The 21552-nt window shown below is 44.1% G+C and overlaps 1 protein-coding gene and 1 long non-coding RNA gene across 13 annotated transcripts in view; one reads left to right on the forward strand and one right to left on the reverse strand.

Annotated features, from left to right (window-relative positions):
- Window positions 1–21552, forward strand: part of LOC104680547 (disks large-associated protein 4) — a 73677-nt gene that overhangs the window by 45499 nt on the left and 6626 nt on the right. The gene's annotated exons all lie outside the window — the stretch shown is intronic.
- The window catches only part of LOC115892757, a 75463-nt gene continuing 57026 nt past the window's right edge, over window positions 3116–21552 (reverse strand). The window contains exon 3 of the long non-coding RNA XR_004052643.1: window positions 3116–3317. This is a non-coding gene — a long non-coding RNA (uncharacterized LOC115892757). The remainder of the gene's footprint in view (window positions 3318–21552) is intronic.

Raw genomic sequence — 21552 nt, forward strand, 5'->3', positions numbered from 1 at the left:
TCTTCGTCCTTGTCTTCACACTGAGTACACTGAGGAAGAGGAATGGGGAAGAGGAGGAATGTTGGTCCTGCTGTCTCAGGGGTGGCAGATGGGAAGAAAATTGATACATAAGTAGATTCGGCCGGGCGCGGTGGCTCAAGCCTGTAATCCCAGCACTTTGGGAGGCCGAGACGGGCGGATCACGAGGTCAGGAGATCGATACCATCCTGGCTAACATGGTGAAACCCCGTCTCTACTAAAAAATACAAAAAAACTAGCTGGGCGAGGTGGCGGGCGCCTGTAGTCCCAGCTACTCGGGAGGCTGAGGCAGGAGAATGGCATAAACCCGGGAGGTGGAGCTTGCAGTGAGATCCGGCCACTGCACTCCAGCCTGGGCGACAGAGCGAGACTCCGCCTCAAAAAAAAAAAAAAAAGTAGATGTGTGCAGTTCAAACCTGTGGTGTTCAAGGGTCAGCTGTATTTCACCATATATTCAATATAAAATTATTGCAATATTTTATATTCCTTTTCATAGTAAGTCTTTAAAATTTAGTATATATTTTACTCTTACAGCACATCTTAATTCAAACAAACTACATTTCAGGTGCTTACTAACCACATGTGGTTAGTAGCTGCTGTGTTGAATAGCACAGATTGAGACAGTAAGCCTGGGGCAGAGTGCACAGATTGCTTCGTGCCAATAGGATGATTCTGTGGGTTTGATTCCCTTTAACTTTCCTTTACTATATTAATTATAGTTATTTCTAGAGCAAGAAGATGTTTACCTGCAAAGGAAATGATGTCATGCCAAACAATATTGGTATTACCTTCCTGTCTACCTGGGAGGGAAGGGGTCTTTCATGATGTTTCTGGATAACCACACCACAACTCCTGCAGCTGAACACTCTAGAGGGAGCCCTTTCCATAGCCCTGTAGCACTTACTGCAGCTTACAGACAGATGGAGTCACATAGCTCGTGTCCCTTATCTAAAATACATATTCTGACTGCTCAGGGAACTCAGCAGTGCCCACGCACCCAGATGGCTGCCTGTCTTGATTGGAGTTTGCATTGCCCTCTTGTCTAAACCTGAAGAACTTTAAACTTGACAATGTTCTTTTCAGACAATTTCTTTTTCTGAATTGTGGTTAAATATATATATATATCATGAAAATTACCATTTCAACCAAGTGTACAGTCTGTGGCATTAATTAAATTCACATTGTTGTACAACCATCACCACCGTCCATCTCTAGAACTTGTTTTGTCTTCCCCAACTGAAATTCTGTGCCCATTAAACGCTGACTCCCCATTCCCTCCTACCCCCCAGCCACTGGCAGCCACCACTCTACTTTGTCTCTGTGAGTTTGACTATTCTAGCTACTTCATGTAAGTGGAACCATGCAGCATTTGTTCTTTCGTGACTGGCATATTTCACTTTGCATAATGTCTTCAAGGTTCATCCATAGCATGTGTCACAATTCCCTCCCTTGTTAAGGCTGAGTAATATTCCATTGTATGTAGAGACCACATTTTATGTATCTATTAATTTGCCAATAGATGGGTGGATTGCATCTACCTTTTGGCTGTTGTGAATAATGTTTCCTGTCTCTTAAGAATGATATTCTTCATTAAAATAACAAGGCCTTCTGATTAAATTCTGTACATCCACTCAAGGTCCTGACTTGTGATCACAAGTTAATTTTTTTGGTATTTTGTTGGTTTGTTATGTTTTTGTGAGACAGAGTCTCACTCTGTTGCCCAGACTGGAATGCAGTGGCATGATTTCTTCGGCTCACCACAACCTCCGCCTCTTGGGTTCAAGTGATTCTTGTGCCTCAGCCTCCTGAGTAGCTGGGATTACAGGCACGCGCCAACACGCCCAGCTAATTTTTGTATTTTTAGTAGAGACGGGGTTTCACCATGTTGGCCAGACTGGTCTCGAACTCCTGACCTCAAGTGATCTGCCCGCCTCGCCTTCCCAAAATGCTGGGATTACAGGTGTCAGTCACCACGCCCAGCCATGGCCACAAGTTTTAAGGTCACCCCTCTTACATCTGTGAGGAACTCCACCAAGGAGATACCATTCGTAGCTGGGCCTCAGAGAGTATCTGCAGGCTGGGGGAGAGGAAAGGCATTCCAGATGGAGGGAGCAAAGGCACAGAAGCAGGAAGGGCATAACAAGTCACCCCAAACCTAATGGCACAAAACAACCATTTTATTATGGTCATGGATTCTGTATGTCAGCAGTTCAGAAAGAGCGTGGCAGGAACATGTTGTTTCTTCTCCATAAAGCCTGGGGCTTCAGATGGGAAGGCTCAAGGGCTGGGGGTGACATGACACCTGAGGGATGGAATTACCTAAAGGTAGTTAAGGTGTGTGCCTGGCACTTAGACAAGGATGACTCAAAGGCCAGGACAGCCAGCCACAGCCCATGTGTATGCCCCTCCACCTGCCTTTGCTCCCTCGCAGCATGGCAGCCTTCTTGCGTGGTGGCTGCAGGCCCAAGTATGTGTTGAACACTGAGGCTGCATCACCTTTTCTGACCTAGCTCTGGAAGTCACCTGGTAACTCCTCCACTGTATTTGATTGGTTACAAGCAAGTCACAAGCCCAAGGCAGGGCTTCAGGTTGAAGGAGGGGAGTATTAGACCCTACCTATGATGCTTCATAGGGAAGTATCAAGGTTCTAGAAGAGGAGGAGGGACAGGAGAGACTGTTGGGGCCTTCAGAAAATACAGTCTGCCACAGCAAAGAAGCAGTTACATCCACTGTTAAGCTGTAGTTAAAAGAACAATTTTATTTTGAACACTGTGTCTTGAACACTCTTGTCTACTCTGATACATAGAGATCTAGTTCATTTCTGTTAAATTCATGTGCATATACTACATTCTCTTTGACCATTTTCCTAATGGTGTTTCGGGGTTATCTTTTTTTTTTTTTTTTTTTTTTTTTTTTTTTGAGACGGAGTTTCGCTCTTGTTACTCAGTCTGGAGTGCAATGGTGCGATCTAGGCTCACCGCAACCTTCCCCTCCCCGGTTCAAGCGATTCTCCTGCCTTAGCCTCCCAAGTAGCTGGGATTACAGGCATGTGCCACCACACCTGGCTAATTTTTTGTATTTTTAGTAGAGACGGGGTTTCTCCATGTTGGTCAGGCTGGTCTCGAACTCCCGACCTCCGGTGATCCGCCTGCCTGGGCCTCCCAAAGTGCTGGGATTACAGGCGTGAGCCACTGTGCCCAGGCCTTTTTGGTGTTTTCAGCGTTTCATCAACACTGGTGCATGTCTTTCTGCCACGACATGGGAGAATTTCTCTGGAGTACTTATCTTGGACAGAATCACTGGATGGGAGGAAACACATATTTTAATAAATTCTGCCTGATTGCTCTCCAAAGAGGTTATATCAGTTTATCCTTACACCAAGTGTTTGAAAATTGCCATTTCCCTAGTATACTTACTGATAGTTGATCTTGTTGGACTTTAAATCACTTACTTGATAAGTGGAAAATGAAAACCAGTTGATTTATCTCACATTTACTTGGTTACTAGAGAAGCATATTTTAATTTTATTTATATTGGCTATGCAAACTTTACTCCTGTGAATTACTTGTATACTCTATTCATTTTTCTGTTGGATTCTCAGTATTTTTCAAATCCTCTGGGCATGGTGGCTCATGCCTTTAATCCCAGCACTTCGGGAGGCTGACATGGGAGGATTCCTTGAGTTCAGGAGTTCAAAACTAGCCTGGGCAACATAGCAAGACTTCATGTCTACTACAAATGAAAATTAGAAAATAAAAAAAATTGGCCAGGCACGGTGGCTCACGCTTAAAATCCCAGCACTTTGGGAGGCCGAGGCGGGTGGATCACCTGAGGTCAGAAGAGTTCAAGAACAGCCTGGCCAACATAGTGAAACCCCGTCTCTACTGAAAATACAAAAATTAGCTGGGTGTGGTGGCAGGCGCCTGTAATCCCAGCTGGCTGAGGCAAGAGAATCGCTTGAACCCGGGAGGCAGAGGTTGCACTGAGCCAAGATCGCATCACTGTACTCCAGCCTGGGTGACAGAGCTAGACTCCATCTCAAAACATAAATAATAAAAATAAATAAAAAATTAACTGAGCACTGTGGTGCACACTTATAGTCCCAGTTACTCAGGAGACTAAGGTTAGAGGATTGCTTGAGTGCAGGAGAGTAAGGCTGTAGTGAGGTATGATTGTGTCAGTGCACTCCAGCCTGGGCAACAGAGTGAGACCCTGTCTCAAAAAAAAGTACTTTAAAAATCAATTTGTAGTTCTTTATATATATGGATAATTACACTATGCCTATTATAATATGACCAATATTTTCTGCCACATTATTGCTTGTCTTTTTTTTTTTTGAGACAGAGTTTTGCTCTTGTTGCCCAGGCTGGAGTGCAATGGCGCGATCTTGGATCACCACAACCTCTGCCTCCCAGGTTCAAGCGCTTCTCGTCTCAGCCTCCCAAGCAGTTGGGATTACAGGCATGTGCCACCACGCCCCGCTAATTTTGTATTTTTAGTAGAGATGGGGTTTCTCCATGTTGGTCAGGCTGGTCTCGAACTCCTGACCTCAAGTGATCTACCCGCCTCAGCCTCCCAAAGTGCTGGGATTACAGGCGTGAGCCACCACGCCTGACCTGAAGTCTCTTTCTTTCCCCAGTGTTTAGTGATGCTGGCCAGTCATAATCTGTCAGATTCCATATTTATGCAGGGGTGTGTTTCTGGGCTCTGTTCTGTTCCTCTTTTGGCTGCTTCTGTGTTAATACAACTATTTTCATTTATTTGTTTATTTAATTTTTTTTTTTTTTTTGGAGAATCTCGCTCTGGCACCCCATCTGAAATACAGTGGCATGATCTCGGCTCACTGCAACCTCTGCCTCCCAGGTTCAAGCGATTCTCCTGCCTCAGCCTCCCGAGTAGCTGGGACTACAGGTCCATGCAACTGCACCCCGCTAATTTTTTAGTAGAAATGAGGTTTCGCCATGTTGGCCAGGCTGGTCTGAAACTCCTGACCTCAGCTGACCCACCTGCCTCGGCCTCCCAAAGTGCTGGGATTACAGGTTGCGCCCAGCTGACACCTGGCTAATTTTTGTATTTCTAGTAGAGATGGGGTTTCACCACGTTGGCCAGGCTGGTTTGGAATTCCTGACCTCAAGTGATCTGCCTGCCTCAGCTTCCCAAAGTGCTGGGATTACAGGAGTGAGCCACTGTGCCCAGCTGTGTTAATATAACTTTTAATTACCATGGCTTTATAGCATGCCTTGATATCTAATGGGGTGAATGCTCCTTCTTTATCCTTTTTGTGCAAAAAGAAAAACTATTCTTGTATCTTCATTCTTCCAATATAAATTACATAATTTGTATATCAAGTTCCTTAGAAAAATTCTGTTGGGATGAAAACTGGAAGTAAAGTGAGCTTATAGATTAATAGGGGAAGAATTGATAACTGTAAAACATTGAATCTTCTCAACTATAAATCAACTTTATCACTCCATTTATTCAATAATCCTATTATATCCTTCTACCCAAGTTTGAGTAATTTCCCTATGAAGTCCTTTCATATTTTAATTTTCATTTAATTTAATTTTTTGAGAAAAGGTCTCACTCTGTCACCCAGGCTGGAGTACAATGGCATGATCTTGGCTTATTGCAGCCTCAGCCTCCTGGGCTCCGGTGATCCTCCTGCCTCAACCTTCCAAATAACTGAGGTTACAGGTGTGTGCTACCATGCCCAGCTAACTTTGAGATTTTTTTGTAGAGATAGGGTCTCAGTATGTTGTCCAGGGTGGTCTTGAACTTCTGGGCTGAAGCAGTCCTCCTGCTTTAGCCTCCCAAAGTGCTGGGATTTCATGCATGAGCCACTGCATCTGGCCTCCTGCATATTTTTATTAGATTTATTCCTTGGTACTTTCTAGTAGTTTTTGTTGAGTTTTGTGAAATTGATCATTTAAAAAATATTTGCGGCCAGGCGCAGTGGCTCAGGCCTGTAATCCCAGCACTTTGGAAGGCCGAGGCAGGCAGATCATGAGGTCAGGAGTTCGAGACCAGCCTGGCCAACATGGTGAAACCCCATCTCTACTAAAAATACAAAAATTAGCTGGGTGTCATGGTGGCCACCTGTAATCCCAGCTACTTGGGAGGCTGAGGCAGGAGAATCGCTTGAACTCAGGAGGTGGAGGTTGCAGTGAGCTGAGATCACGTCACCACACTCCAGCCTGGGCGACAGGGAGACCCTGTCTCAAAAAAAAAAAAAAAAAAAACAAATTGCATACTCTAATTAGTCACAGCTAGTAGGTAGAAATGTGTGATCCTTGTATGTTGATCTTGTGTCGGGCAACCAAGAGAATCCAACATGGTTCTCTTGGGTTTGCATCATAAATGATTATATTGTTTGCTAAGAACGCCAATTTTGTCTGTCTGTTCTTATTGATATCTTGTCCAACTGTATGGCAAGGTGCTTCAGGACAGTGTGGAAATAATAGGTCCCTATCTCTACCTTGGTCCTGAACGTCATTCACTCAGTAAGTATTTATTGAGTACCTATCATATATGCCAGGTACTGCTGTAGCTTCTGGGGATGTAGCAGTGAACAAAACAAAATCTCTGCCCTCATGGGAAGAGATACAAATAACCAAATGTGGTAAGCAGTAACCAGGTGAGCAATAACAACCAGGAACGGCAAGAGCAGTATAGTGTCTGCTGCACACACAGGGGTGGTGTTGCTGTTGCATTGAGGGTGGTCAGGGAGGGCATCCCTGGTCAGGTGACCTGTGAGCAGAAACCTGAAGAGAGAGAGAGAGGAAGTCTGTAGAGATCTGAGGAGAAGAACTTTCCAGGCAGAGGGAGCAGCACCTGACTTATGGACAAGTGCTTGACATGCTGAGGGAAGCCACCAGCAGGCTGAAGGCCAGAGGAGAGGGATGAGAGACGAAGTCAGAGTGGGAGTCAGAGTGGGGGCATCCCAGATCACAGGGGATTTCAGAAGCCTTTTTTTTTTTTTTTGAGATGGGGTTTCACGCTTTCACCCAGGCTGGAGTGTACTGGCACAGTTTTGGCTAACTGTAACCTCCAAGTGCCAGGCCCAAGCAATCCTCCCACCTCAGCCTCCCAAGTAGCTGGGACCACAGGCCCGCCACCACACCTAGCTGGGAGTTTCACCACGATGCCCAGGCTGGTCTTGAACTCCTGAGCTCAAGTGATCCACCCATCAGAGGCCATTATTAAAGGCTTGGTTTTACTCCAAGAAGAGCTCATCAGAGAGTTCTGAGTGCTGCAACTTGACATACTTTTTTAAAGGATTAATCTGGCTTCTCTATTCAGATGAGAACCTCTATGTACCTTTCATTGGCACACAAATGGAAGCTGGGAGATGAGTTAGGAGGATTTAACAATCTGGGTGAGAGAGACTTTAATGGAGGAATCAGATTGTGGATATGTTTTGAAGATAGAACAGGATTTCTTGACAGATTAGATATGGGGTAAGAGTAAGGGAGCCAAACATGGCTTGGAGTCTGAGCGAGGAAGAGGATGGCGTTGCCACTGAAATGGGGAAAACTATAGAAGGTGTCGATCTGGGGGAAAGTGAGGAGTTTGGAACATGTTAAATTTGATATGCTTTGTTGGACATCAGAATAGAGAAGTCAAGCAGGCAGTTGGATATATTAGTCTGGAGATAGGTCCAGTTTGAAGATGCTATTTGGGAGTCACTAGAGTATAGATTAAGTGAATGAGATGAGAATGCCTAATATGTAGAGAAGACAAGCAGTCTAAGGACTGAGCCCAGAGACATAAACACTTAGCGGTGGGAAGGGAGGAATAAACAGCAAGATCAAAGGAAGAGCAATTGGAAGCCACCGGAACAATGTTCTCAAGGAGAGAACGTTGTCAGAGGCAGCTGATGGGCTCACCAAGCCAGATCTAGAAAGGCAGAGGTCATTAGATATAAAAAGGGCCATTTTGGTGGAATGGTGATGGCGGAAGCATGGGTAAGGCAGCCTGATAGGAGGAGGATTAAGAGAAGAGAAAACAGGAGAGTAATTGGAGACCATTTGCATGGATTTTCCTGCACAAGGAAGCAGAGAAAGGGAGGGATGTAGGGTCGAAGGAGATAGCTGGTTTGTTGTTGTTGTTTTGAGATAGGGTCTTACTCTGTCACCCAGGCTGAAGTACAGTGGTGCGATCTTGGCTCACTGCAGCCTTGAACTCCTGGGCTCCACTGATCCTCCCACCCCAGCCTCCCAAGTAGCTGGGAACACAGGGGTGCACCACCACACCTGCCTAATTAAAAAAAAATTTTTTTGTAGAGATGCAGTCTCGCTTTGTTGCCTAGGCTGGTCTCAAACTCCTGGGCTTAAACAGTCCCCCAGTCTCGGCCTCCCAAAGTGTTAGGATTACAGGCATGAGCCACCATGCCTGGCCTTGTTTTGTTTTTTTAATGGAGCAATATAAGCATGTTTATATGTTGTTGAGAATGACCTTGTTAGAGAAAGGGAGCTTATTATGCTGGAGAGAAGGGGCAACTGTTGGGGTTATCCTTAGGTGAGAAGGAATCGAATTAGTGCCCAAGTAGAGAACAGATAGCTTCTCCACGGGGACAGGAGGAAGGCCATGTCTGAGGTGAGGTGAGGTGAGGCAGGCGGGAGCAGACTCAGCACCTCAGGGCGAGGAGGTGGGGAGGATGCGTAGGACGTCTCTGGAGAGCAGATTTGAAACTGGCATCCAGGAGAGAGGAGGCTCACCAGTCACTCAAAGGCCCACTGAGATTAGGTGTGAAGGCAGAACTGGAATGGGGAAGGGGTGTGTCCATCCAAAAGATGGGCTTGGGTTTACTGTTTAACATTCATTGTATGATGTCTATATCACACCACTTTCTATAAAATGGTTTGTCCATTTCTCCTTAAAATTCTGTCAATTTATGCTTTATATATTTTTGAAGATATTGGATGGAACAAGTTTAGAATTGTAATATTCCTGGCAGATGTTCACTGATCCATTCTGTTTTTCAGAATCTATGTTTGTGTTTGCCTGAGAGTCATCTTATATGTATTATGATTATTGCAGTAGCAGCCTTCCTTTGATTAGTGTTTGTCTGGTATATCTCTTTCCATCCATTTACTTGTAACCTTTCACTGTCCTTATTAATCATGTCTCTTGTAGTCAGCATATACCTGGGTTTTATGTTTTATCTGGTTTCCTGGTTTTTATTTTAGAAATAGGTAATGTCCATTTTTATGAAGTGATTTTTATATATTTAGGTTTATTCTTACCATGTTATTTTGGGGGATTTGTACTTTTTAAATGTATTTTAATTTATTTATTTAAATAGAGACAGGCTGTCACTATGTTGCCCAGGCTGGTCTCAAACTTCTAGCCTTAAGCAATCCTCCCACCTGGGCCTCCCAAAGTGTTGGGATTACAGGTGTGAGCCACTGTGCCCAGCCTTCTTTTCTGAGGTGTCTTTTTTCCTCTTTCTTCCCTTCTTTTGGATTAACTCCTCTCCCTACTCCTTTTACAAACCCTACTAGTTTTGAGGCTATATTAATTGGGATTACGTTTGCTTACAAGTAACACTAAAACATTTTCTAAAAAGTGATTTAAACAAGACTGTTTATTTCATTCTCAGGAATGTCTGAGATGGTGATGGTGGAGCCACAGGCTTTTTTTTCCCTTGCGGTTTGATGCCATTAATTGGCTTTCATTGATAAGATCTTCTCATCTGTCAGAGTGCTGCTGGATCCCAGCATCCTAAGTGCATTCCAGCCAGCAAAAGGAACCAATAGCAAAGAACAAGCTAGCCCACCCACTGCTTCTGCTTCCACCCCTTTGGCCAGAATTTAGACATATAACTTTGCATATCTTGCTGTAGGGGAGTCTAGGAAATGTTTGATTCCAGGCTATGTGCCCAGATAAAAATAAAAGGTCCACACAGATCACTTGTTTTCGGAAGCCTGTGCTGTGCTTAGTAGACAGTGTGCACATTATAGAGAGTTGGCATAATGCTAACAACAGAAATCCTTATTCCAATCCTGATCCTAGTATAACTTGTTGTAGGATTCTAGTACTTTGCATGCCATACCTCAGAGTTTTAATTTGACCGTACTGACTGGGTGTGGTGGCTCATGCCTGTAATCCCAGCACTTTGGGAGCCAAGGCGGGTGGATTGCCTGAGCTCAGGAGTTCGAGACCAGCCTGGGCAACGTGGTGAAACTCCATCTTTACTAAAATACAAAAAGTTAGCCGGGCGTGGCAGCGTGCGCCTGTAATCCCAGCTACTTGGAAGGCTAAGACAGGAGAATCGCTTGAACCTGGGAGGCAGAGGTTGCAGTGAGCCCAGATTGCACCATTGCATTCCAGTCTGGGCAACAGAGCTAGATTCCGTCTCAGGGAAAAAAAAAATTGACAGTACTTTGTCCTGGGAAATTCACACTATGCCTAAAGGCTTGCTGTGTTTTCCTTTCCTCTGAATAAAGTTGCTATTAGATATAAAGGAAAAAAAATCAAAAGTTCTGTGTATGGCTGGGTGCGGTGGCTTATGCCTATAGTCCCAACATTTTGGGAGGCTGAGGCAGGTGGATCACTGGATCCCAAAAGTTCGAGACCAGCCTGGGCAACACAGTGAACCCCCACGAAACACCATGTAAAACACCCCACGTGAAACAACATGCCTGGCTAATTTTGTATTTTGTATCTCTATAAAAAATACAAAAAAATTATTCAGGTATGGTGGCATGTGCTTGTAGTCCCAGCTCTTCAGGAGGCTAAGGTGGGAGTATTGCTTGAGCCTGGAGGTGGAGGTTGCAGTGAGCCAAGACTGTGCCACTGCACTCCAGCCTGGGCAACAGAGCAAGACCTTGTCTCAAAAATAAAAAGGTTCTATGTCTGAGGGGGAAGCAGAAAACAAACACTGGGGATGGCTAGCCTATCTGTCCCAGAAATCACTGTATTTCTATGTTTTCTACCCTTTAAAATTTTTATAATTTTTATTTTTTTCTGATATAATCAATGTTGAAAGAAAAAAGGCTGGGTATGGTGGTTCACACCTGTAATCCCAGCACTTTGGGAAGCTGAAAGCAGGAGGATTGCTTGAGGCCAGGAGTTTGTGACCAGCCTGGGCAACCTAAGGAGACCCCCATCTCTACAAAAAAAATATATATATATTTTTTGAGACAGGGTCTCCCTCTGTCACCCAGTCTGGACATGAACACTGCTCACTGAAGCCTCAACCCCCTGTGTTCAAACAATGCTCCTGCCTTAGTCTCCCCAGTAACTGAGACGACAGACACACACCACCATACCCAGCTGTTTTTTTAATTTTCTGTAGACATGGGATTTCACCATATTGCTCAGGCTGGTCTCAAACTACTGGGCTCAAGTGATCCACCCACCTCAGCCTTCCAAAGTTGCTGAGATTACAGGAGTGATCCAGTAGTGAGCCCTTCCTGGAAGTATTTAAATTTCATTTCAGATTGTTCATTGTTAGTGTAATAGAAATACAGTTGATTTTTGTATACTGATCTTGTATCTTGCAACCTTACTGCACTTATTAGGTCTAATATTTCTTGTGGGCCAGGCTTGGTAGCTCATACGTGTAATCCCAGAACTTTGGGAGGCCAAGGTGGGTGGATCACGAGGTCAGGAGTTCAAGACCAACCTGGCCAACATGGTGAAACCCCGTCTTTACTAAAAATACAAAAATTATCTGGGCGTGGTGGCGGGCACCTGTAATCCTAGCTACTCAGGAGGCTGAGGCAGAAAATTGCTTGAACCCAGGAGGCGGAGGTTGTAGTGAACCAAGATCACAGCACTGTACTCCAGCCTGGGCAACAGAGTGAGACTCCGTCTCAAAATATATATATATATTTATTTATATATATATATATTTTTATATATTTCTTGTAGATTCCTTAGGATTTTGTTTATTACAAGATCATGTCATCTGAGAATACAGATGATTTTACTTTGTTCTTTCCAATATGTATTGCTTTTATTTGGTATTTTTTCTAATGGCCCTGGCTCCAGGATAATGTTGAACAGAAGTATAAGGACAAACATCCTTCTTTTTCTTATTCCTGCTCTTAGGGGGAAATAATTTGGTCTTTCACCATTAAGTAGGATGCCAGCTGTGTATTATTATGAACATATTTAACTATGTCTCATGTTTCACATATACAAGGGTTTTCTAAGGTATGTACTGGGATTGGAAATGCTTGTTATAGGATATTTGTTCAGATTTATGAGAAATGCCAAATTGTTCTCCAAAGTGATTATACCAGATACTACTCACTTCAGCACTGTGTGAAGGGACTGAATGTTCTATGTCTTTGATCACTCTTAGTCTATACTCTCCTGGTTAGAATTATTGAATGAAATAATCTTTTTTTACTATCCACTTAGTCGTATGTTTTTTCTTTTTTAATGTAAAATGTGGTGAATTTTATTAATAGATTTTGCTTCTTTCTTGCTTTCTTTTTGGATTAATCAAGTGTTTCCACTTTTCTCATGTGAACTCATGAAATTCTTTTAGTAGTCACTTTAGAGATTAGAACCTGCATCCTTGTCTTTGTAGACTAATTCAAACTAGTACTTCTATCACTTCCCAGATCAGGAAGGACGACCTTTGAACACTTTCATTCCCTTCGTTTCCCTTCATGACTTTTGCACTATTGCTGTACTATTTAAGATCTACATATATTCTAAATGCTGCAAGTCATTATTTTATACAATCAGTATTTGCTTATCTTTACCCATATGTTTACTCATTTTGTTACTTTTCTCTTCTTTCTATATTTGTGTGCTTCTATCCACAATTGCTTTCATTCTGTCTAAAGAACTCCCTTTAGTATTATCTAATGCTATTTTATTTTATTTTATTTTATTTTATTTTATTTTATTTATTTATTTTTTGAGACAGCTTTGCTCTGTTGCCCAGGCTGGAGTGCAGTGGCACAATCTCAGCTCACTGTAACCTCCACCTCCCAGGTTCATGCAATTCTCATGCCTCAGCCCTCCTGAGTAGCTGGGATTACAGGTGCTTTCACCATGCCTGGCTAATTTTTGTATTTTAAATAGAGACGGGGTTTCATCATGTTGGCCAGGCTGGTCTTGAACTCCTGGTGGCCTCAAGTGATCTGCCCACCTCGGCCTCCCAAAGTGCTGGGATTACAGGAGTGAAGCACCATGCCCAGCCTTTTCTTTCTTTTTTTAAGACACAGGATCTCGGCCGGGCGCGGTGGCTCAAGCCTGTAATCCCAGCACTTTGGGAGGCCGAGACGGGCGGATCACGAGGTCAGGAGATCGAGACCATCCTGGCTAACACGGTGAAACCCCGTCTCTACTAAAAAAAAATACAAAAAACTAGCCGGGCGTGGTGACGGGCGCCTGTAGTCCCAGCTACTCGGGAGGCTGAGGCAGGAGAATAGCGGGAACCCGGGAGGCGGAGCTTGCAGTGAGCTGAGATCCGGCCACTGCACTCCAGACTGGGCGACAGAGCGAGACTCTGTCTCAAAAAAAAAAAAAAAAACAGGATCTCATTCTGTCTCCTAGGCTCCGGTGCAGTAGCGCAATCATACCTCACCACAGCCTCAATCTCCTGGGCTAAAGTAATCCTCCCACCTCAGCCTCCTGAGTAGCTAAACTACAGGCACACACCACCACCCCGGATTTAATTGTTTTATTTTTTGTAGAGATGGGGTCTTGTGACTGGGCACCAAGTTCTCTACTTGGGCACTAATTCGATTCCTTCTCACCGAAGGACAACCCCAACAGTTGCCCCTTTTCTCTCCAGCATAATAAGCTCCCTTTCTCTAACAAAGTCATTCTCAACAACATATAAACATGCTTATATTGCTCCATTAAAAAACAAAGTCAGGCGCAGTAGCTCATGCTTGTAATCCTAGCACTTTGGGAGGCCGAGATGGGGGGACTGTTTAAACCCAGGAGTTTGAGACTAGCCAAGGCAGCAAAGCGAGACTGGGTCTCTACAAAAAAGTTTTTTTAAACAGCTGGGTGTGGTGGTGCACCCCTGTGATCTCAGACTCCTTGGCCATAGGCGATCTTCCCACCTCAGCCTCTCAAAGTGCTGAGATTAGACAGTGCCAGGCCTAAATGTGTCATTGATTGTCTTCTAATTTCCAGCCTTTTTATTGAAAAGTAAGCTGTTAGTCTTACTGCTGCTCTTCTGAAGATTAATTTTATCCCCTCTATCTGCTTTTAAGATTTTCTCCTTGCGTTTTAGTTGTACAAGTTTTACTATGAGATCTAAGTATGATCTTCCCTTTATTTTTCCTGCTTGATATTCACAGGGCTTCTTGAATCTTGAACTAGAATATCTTTCATGAATTTCAGAAAAGTCCTGGCCATTCCTTACTCAAATTTCTGCTCCATTATATTTCTTCTCTAATTGTGGACTCTAGTTACACATATGTTTGACCGACTGTCTTGTCTCTTTATTGTTTTGTTTATTTTTTACCTTTAGGCCTCAGTCTGGATATTTCCTACCAGACTATTTTATAGTTCAGCCATGACTAATCTGTTAAACCCATCTGTTAGCCTGTAATCCCAGCACTTTGGGAGGCTGAGGCAGGCAGATCATGAGGTCAGGAGTTCGAGACCAGCCTGGCCAACAGGGTGAAACCCCGTCTCTACTAAAAATACAAAAATTAGCCAGGCGTGGTGGTGGCCACCTGTAATCCTGTACTCAGGAGGCTGAGACATGCGGATCACCTGAGGTCAGGAGTTCGAGACCAGCCTGGCCAACAGGGTGAAACCCCGTCTCTACTAAAACTACAAAAATTAGCCAGGCGTGGTGGCAGGCACCTGTAATCCCACCTACTCGGAGGGCTGAGGCAGAAGAATTGCTTGAACCTGGGAGGCAGAGGTTACAGTGAGCTGAGATAGCACCACTGCAGTGCAGCCTGGGCAACAGAGCAAGACTCCATCTCAAAAAAAAATAAAAAATAATTTTTAAAAACCATCTGTTACATTCTTCAGTAATATACTTCTTCTAGATTTTTTGTTTGATACTTTTTTGATAAATTCTGGTTCTCTGCTGATCTTCATCTGTTTTCTTGTATATGTAGATATTTACAGTTATTTTAAAGCCCTTGTCCAGTAACTCTGTAGGTCTCTGTAGGTCCAGACCCTGTAGGTCTCTTTCTTTTTCTATTTTTTCTCTTTTGGTGTATAATTATTTCATCATATCTCCTGGTATGCCTGTTAATTTTTATTCAGTGTTGGAAGTTACATTTGAAAACTAGAGGTAATTTGAGGCTCAGGATGATTTTCTGCCCTTTGAGAATTTTGCTTCTTACAGGTAATTAGTGTATGGCGAGATCAGTTTAATCAGAATGGTATTGAGGTGATTCAGAGCTGGGTGCTTGTGACAGCTCATCTATTTCTCGTTGGCAGCGTTCACACGTCAGGGGGTCACAGTGGTAGCCAGTGGTGTTTTCCAAGCCCCTCCTTCATGGCAGACTGAGCTCCAGTTTCCCTCTGTCTCATACCTCAAGACTACTGGAAGCTTTGCTCAGCCTAATGTACTTTCCAGGTGCTGTCTGCCTTGATAGCCCTGAATTCCAGTTTTTGTCTCTGTTCCCATGAAATTGCCACAAGCTCTGCTCAGCTTCTTATAAATTGGGAGATGCCTTATGGGCCCCCAGCTCACAGATGATACATAATATCAGACTTGACTATATCTTATTTCTCATTGGGATCTTGACCTCTCAAATTCTGGTTGTGCTGGTAGTTTCTTTTTTTTTCTTTTTTCTTTTTTTTTTTTTTGAGACAGTCTCGCTCTGTCACCCAGGCTGGAGTGCAGTGGCACAATCTCGGCTCACTGCGGCCTCCGCCTCCTGGGTTCAAGCAGTTCTCCTGCCTCAGCCTCCCGAGTAGCTGGGACTACAGGCGCCCACCACCACGCCCGGTTAATTTTTGTATTTTTAGTAGAGACAGGGTTTTAATGTGTTGGCCATGTTGGTCTCGAACTCCTGACCTCAGGTGATCCGCCCACCTCAGCCTCCCGAAGTGCTGGGATTACAGGTGTGAGCCACTGTGCCTGGCCTGGTAGTTTCTTAATGTTTTGAAAATGAAGTTTGTTGTTACTGATATATTTTTTTAATTTGTTGGTTGTGGGAGAGGTTAGCTTGTCTGACACTCACTGGTTTGTCTTAGCCAGAATCAGAAGTGATCACAATTGTCAATGTTGAATCAGTCTTGCATTCCCAGAATAAACCCAGCTGAATTTATGATATATTATCATTTAGTACAAACTGCCAAGTTTGGTTTAATATGTGATTTAATAATTTTGTCTTTGTTCAAGACATTGGCTTGTAATCTTTCGTTTCTATCCTTGTCCTGTTGTAGTATTAAGGTTCTCTAGCTTCATAAAATCAGCGTGGGACGTTTCCTCCTCTCATAGTCTCTGAAAGAACTTAACAACAGGATTTTGTCAGGCGCAGGGGCCCACACCTGTAACCCCAGCACTTTGGGAGGCCGAGGTGGACAGATCACCTGAGGTCAGGAGTTCAAGACTAGCCTGGCCAACATGGTGAAACCCCATTTCTACACAAATACAAAAATTAGCTGGGCATGATGGCGGGTGCTTGTAATCCCAGCTACTCTGAGGAGGGTGAGGCGAGAGAATTGCTTGAACCCGGGAGGCAGAGGTTGCAGTGAGCTGAGATCCTGCCACTCCAGCCTGGGTGACAGAACAAGACTCGGTCTCAAAAAAAAAAGAAAAGAAAAAAAAAACAGGATTTTATTTCCTGGTTTTGTATAACTCTCGTTTTGAGTATCTTTTCTAGTATAGCTATATCACATGATCCTTTTTTCCATCCTAATCATTATTTGCATCTGCCTTCTTTTTATCTTGATCATTCTGACAGGGTTTGTTAATTTTATTAATCCTCTATTATTTTTATTAATTTCACATCCCTTGGGGTTAATTGTATTATTCCCTTACTAATGTCTTAAATTGGAAGCTAATTTATTTTTTCAGCCTGTCCAAATTTTATATAAGCTTTGAGCCTGTGCATTTCTCTTTACTACTTTAGCTGTATTTGACAAGATCTGCAACTTCCACTGTGATTTCTTTGACTACTGGGTTATTTAGACGTGTAAGTCTTTGTTTTGTATTGGAGTTTATTAGTTAATGTTTTCATTAGTGGTTTCTAGCCTATTTATATTAATGTCAAAAAACATGATCTGGTGGGTCATGCCCACAATCCTAGCACTTTGAAAGGCTGAGGCAGGAGGATCAGTTCAGCCTAGAAGTTTAGGACCAGCCTGGGAAACACAGTGGGACCTCTTCTCTATTTAAAAAAAAAAAAAAAAAAAAAAAAAAGCCAGGTGCAGTGGCTCATGCCTATAATCCCAGCACTTTGGGCGGCCGAGACAGGCGGATCACCAGGTCAGGAGTTCGAGACTAGCCTTGCCAACATAGTGAAATCCCGTCTCTACTAAAAATACAAAAATTAGCTGGGTGTGGTGACGCATGCCTGTAGTCCCAGCTACTTGGGAGGCTGAGGCAGGAGAATCACCTGAACCCAGGAGGCAGAGGTTGCAGCAAGTCGCGATCGCGCCACTGCACACCAGCCCAAGCAACAGTGCGAGACTCTGTCTCAAAAAAAAAAAAAAAAAAAAAAATTAGCTGGGCAGGGTGGCGCCCACCTGTCCTAGCTACACAGGAGGCTAAGGCAGGAAGATTGCTCACGTGCGGAAGGTCAGGGCTGCAGTGAGCTATGATGGCACCACTGCACTCCAGCCTGGGTGACAAGATGGAGACCCTATCTCAAAAACAAAACACATGATCTGCATGATACCCAGTTCTTTGAAATTTATTGTATATTTTATGGCCAAGACTGGTCATTTTTAGCAAATGTTCCATGTGTGAGAAGTATATTTTGTATGGGGTTTATTTAGAGTTTTCTCTGTGCCTGTGCGTGCGTGCGTGCGTGTACACACAGATGTTTTTAGTCGGGGTCTGTTCATCTATTGACAGACACTTGGGTTGTTTCCACCTTTTGGTAACTGTGAATCAAACTGCTATAAATATTGGCGTACAAATATCTGTTTAAGTCTGTTTTCATTCTTTTGGGTTTATACCCAGAAGTGTAATTGGTTGATCATGTGGCAGATCTATGTCTCGCTTTCTGAGGAACCACTCAGCTATTTTTCACAGTAGCTACATCATTTTATATTCCCACCAGTAATGCACAGGGTTCCAGTTTCTCCACCTTTGCAACACTTGCTTCCACTTTTCTTGATAGCTTTTGGGTTGTTGTTTTTTTTGTTTGTTTGTTTGTTTGTTTTTGAGACGGAGTCTCGCTCTGTCGCCCAGGCTGGAGTGCAGTGGCCGGATCTCAGCTCACTGCAAGCTCCGCCTCCCGGGTTCACGCAATGCTCCTGCCTCAGCCTCCCGAGTAGCTGGGACTATAGGCGCCCGCCACGTCGCCCGGCTAGTTTTTTGTATTTTTTTAGTAGAGACTGGGTTTCACCGTGTTAGCCAGGATGGTCTCGATCTCCTGACCTCGTGATCCCCCCGTCTCGGCCTCCCAAAGTGCTGGGATTACAGGCTTGAGCCACCGCGCCCGGCCTGTTTTTTTTTTTTTGGAGACAGGGTTCCACTCTGTTGCCCAAGCTGTAGTACAATAGTGCCATCATACCTCACTGTAGCCTTGACCTTCTGGGCTCAAGCAATCCTCCCACCTCAGCCTCCTGTGTAGCTGGGACTACAGGTGTGTGCCACCATGCCCAGTTTTTTTGTTTTTTGGTAGAGAAGCGGTCTCACTGTGTTGCCCAGTCTGGTCCTGAACTCCCAGGCTCAAATGATACTCCACCTTGGCCTCCTAAAGTTCTGGGATTACAGGCAGGAGGCTTGATAGCTATCTTAATGGGTATGAAGTATCATCATGGCTCTGATGTGCAGTTCCCTGATGACTAATGCTGTTGAGATGTTGAGCATGTTTACTGAACAGCTGTCTATCATTGGAGAGAGGTCCTTGTACATTTGAAAACTGGGTTGTTTATCTTTTTGTTGTTCAGTTGTAGGGAATTCTTATATACGTATATTTTTGATATTAAACCCTTATCAGATACATGATTTGCAGATATTTTCTCCCATTCTGTGGGTTGTCTTCATTTTTTCATATTGTCTTTTTTTCTGTGAGACACAGTCTCGCTCTGTTGCCCAGGCTGGCGTGCAGTGGCACAATCTCAGCTCACTGCAACCTCCACCTCCCAGGTTGAAGTGATTCTCCTGCCTCAGCACCCCCGAGTAGCTGGGACTAATAGGCATGCGTCACCAGCCCAGCTAATGTTTGTATTGTTAGTAGAGACAGGGTTTCACCATGTTGGCCAGGCTGGTCTCGAACTCCTGACCTCAAGTGATCCACCCGCCTCAGTCTCTAAAAGGGCTGGGATTACAAGTGTGAGCCACCGCGCCCAGCTTTTTTCTTCATAGTGTCCTTCAATCCATAAACAGTTTTCCATTTTAATGAAGTCCAATTTTTCTGCTTTTTTTTCCTTCCTTCTTTGCTTATGCTTTTGGTGTCTTAAGAAACCATTGCAAAATCCAAGGTCATGAAGATTTGGTCTTATATTTTCATCTGAGAGTTTGTTTGTTTGTTTGATTGAGACGGAGTCTCGCTCCATCACCCAAGCCGGAGTGCAGTAGCGTGATCTCGGCTCACTGCAACCTCTGCCTCCCAGGTTCAAGCGATTCTCCTGCCTCAGACTCCCGAGTAGCTGGGATTACAGGTGCCCGTCACCAAGCCCGGCTAATTTTTGTATTTTTAGTAGAGATGGGGTTTCGCCATGTTGACCAGGCTGGTCTCAAACTCCTAACCTCAGGTGATCCGCCTGCCATTTATCAAAGAGACCTCTCCCCATCACATTTTTTTTTTTTTTTTTTTTTTTTAGATAGAGTCTTACTCTGTTGCAGTAGTGCAATCTTAGCTCACTGCAACCTCCACCACCTGGGTTCAAGTGATCCTCCTGCCTCAGCCTCCCCAGTAGCTGGGATTCCAAGCATGTGCAACTACACCCAGCTAATTTTTGCATTTCAGCTAATTTCTGCATTTTTAGTAGAGACGGGGTTTTGCCATGTTGGCCAGGCTGGTCTTAAACTCCTTACCTCAAGTGACCCACCTGCCTCAGCTTCCCAAAGTGATAGGATTGCAGGCGTGAGCCACTGTGCCTGGCATTTTTTTTTTTTTCTAACCTTCCACACTACACCAATGTATCCACATTATTTTTCTTTATTTTCTTGAGACAGGGTCTTGGCACAATCATAGCTCTCTACCACCTCAAACCGCCAGTCTCGTGGGGTCCTCCTGCCTCAGCCTTCCAAGTAGCTGGTTCTACCCCTGCAGGATCTGGCTATTTAAAAAAATATTTTTTAAGACATGAGGGTCTAGCTTTATTGCCCAGGCTTGTCTCCAATTCTTGGGCTTAAGCAGTCCTCCCTCTTTGACTTCCCAAAGTGCTGGGATGACAGGCATGGGCCACTGCACCCACCCCACATTTTTTTTTTTTTTTTTTTTTTTTGAGAGGGAGTTTTGTGCTTTGTTGCCCAGGCTGGAGCACGGTGGCACGATCTTGGCTCACTGCAACCTCTGCTTCCCAGGTTCAAGCAATTCTGCCTCAGCCTCCCAAGTAGCTGGGATTACAGGTGACTACCACCACACTCAGCTAGTATTTGTATTTTTAGCAGAGATGAGATTTCACCATGTTGGCCAGGCTGGTCTCAAACTCCGGACCTGAGATGACCTGCCCACCTCGGCCTCCCAAAGTGCTGGGATTCTACATTCATTCTTGAATGATACTTTCTCTAATGTAGAAATGTAAATTATACCTTTATCTGAATACTTGGAATATATTGTTTTACTGTTTTCATCCATTATGGTTGAGAGTTTGCTGTTAAACTCATTCCTTTGGCAGCAATTTTTCCTTGCCCTTTATTTTTTAAAATAAAAATTAATATGTAGGCCAGGCTCTGTGGCTCACACCTGTAATTCCAGTCCTTTTGGAGGCCAAGGCAGGAGGATCACTTGAGCCCAGGAGTTTGAGACAGACCTGGCTAACATAGTGAGATTTCATTCCTATAGGAAATACAAAAAGATTAGGCCAGGCACTCGTGTGGCTCACACCTGTAATCCCATGACTTTGGGAGGCCGAGGCAGGCAGATCACCTGAGGTCAGGAGTTTGAGACCAGCCTAGTCAACATGGTGAAATGCCATCTCTACTAAAAATATAAAAATTAGCTGGAAGTGGTGGCACATGCCAGTAATCCCAGCTACTCAGGAGGCTGAGGCAGGAGAATCATTTGAACCTGGGAGGCAGAGGTTGCGTGAGCCAAGATGTTGCCACTGCACTCTAGCCTGGGCGACAGAGTAAGACTCCGTCTCAAAAAGCAAAAAAAAAAAAAAGCTGGGTCTGATGGCATGTGCATCTATAGTCCCAGTTACTTGGGAGCCCAGGAGGTTGAGGCTGCAGTGAGCTATGATGGCGCCACTGCACTCCAGCCTGGACAACAGAGCAAGAGATTTTCTCAAATAAAA

Source organism: Rhinopithecus roxellana, chromosome 13 (genome assembly GCF_007565055.1).
Source record: "Rhinopithecus roxellana isolate Shanxi Qingling chromosome 13, ASM756505v1, whole genome shotgun sequence".
Taxonomy (NCBI): Eukaryota; Metazoa; Chordata; class Mammalia; order Primates; family Cercopithecidae; genus Rhinopithecus; species Rhinopithecus roxellana.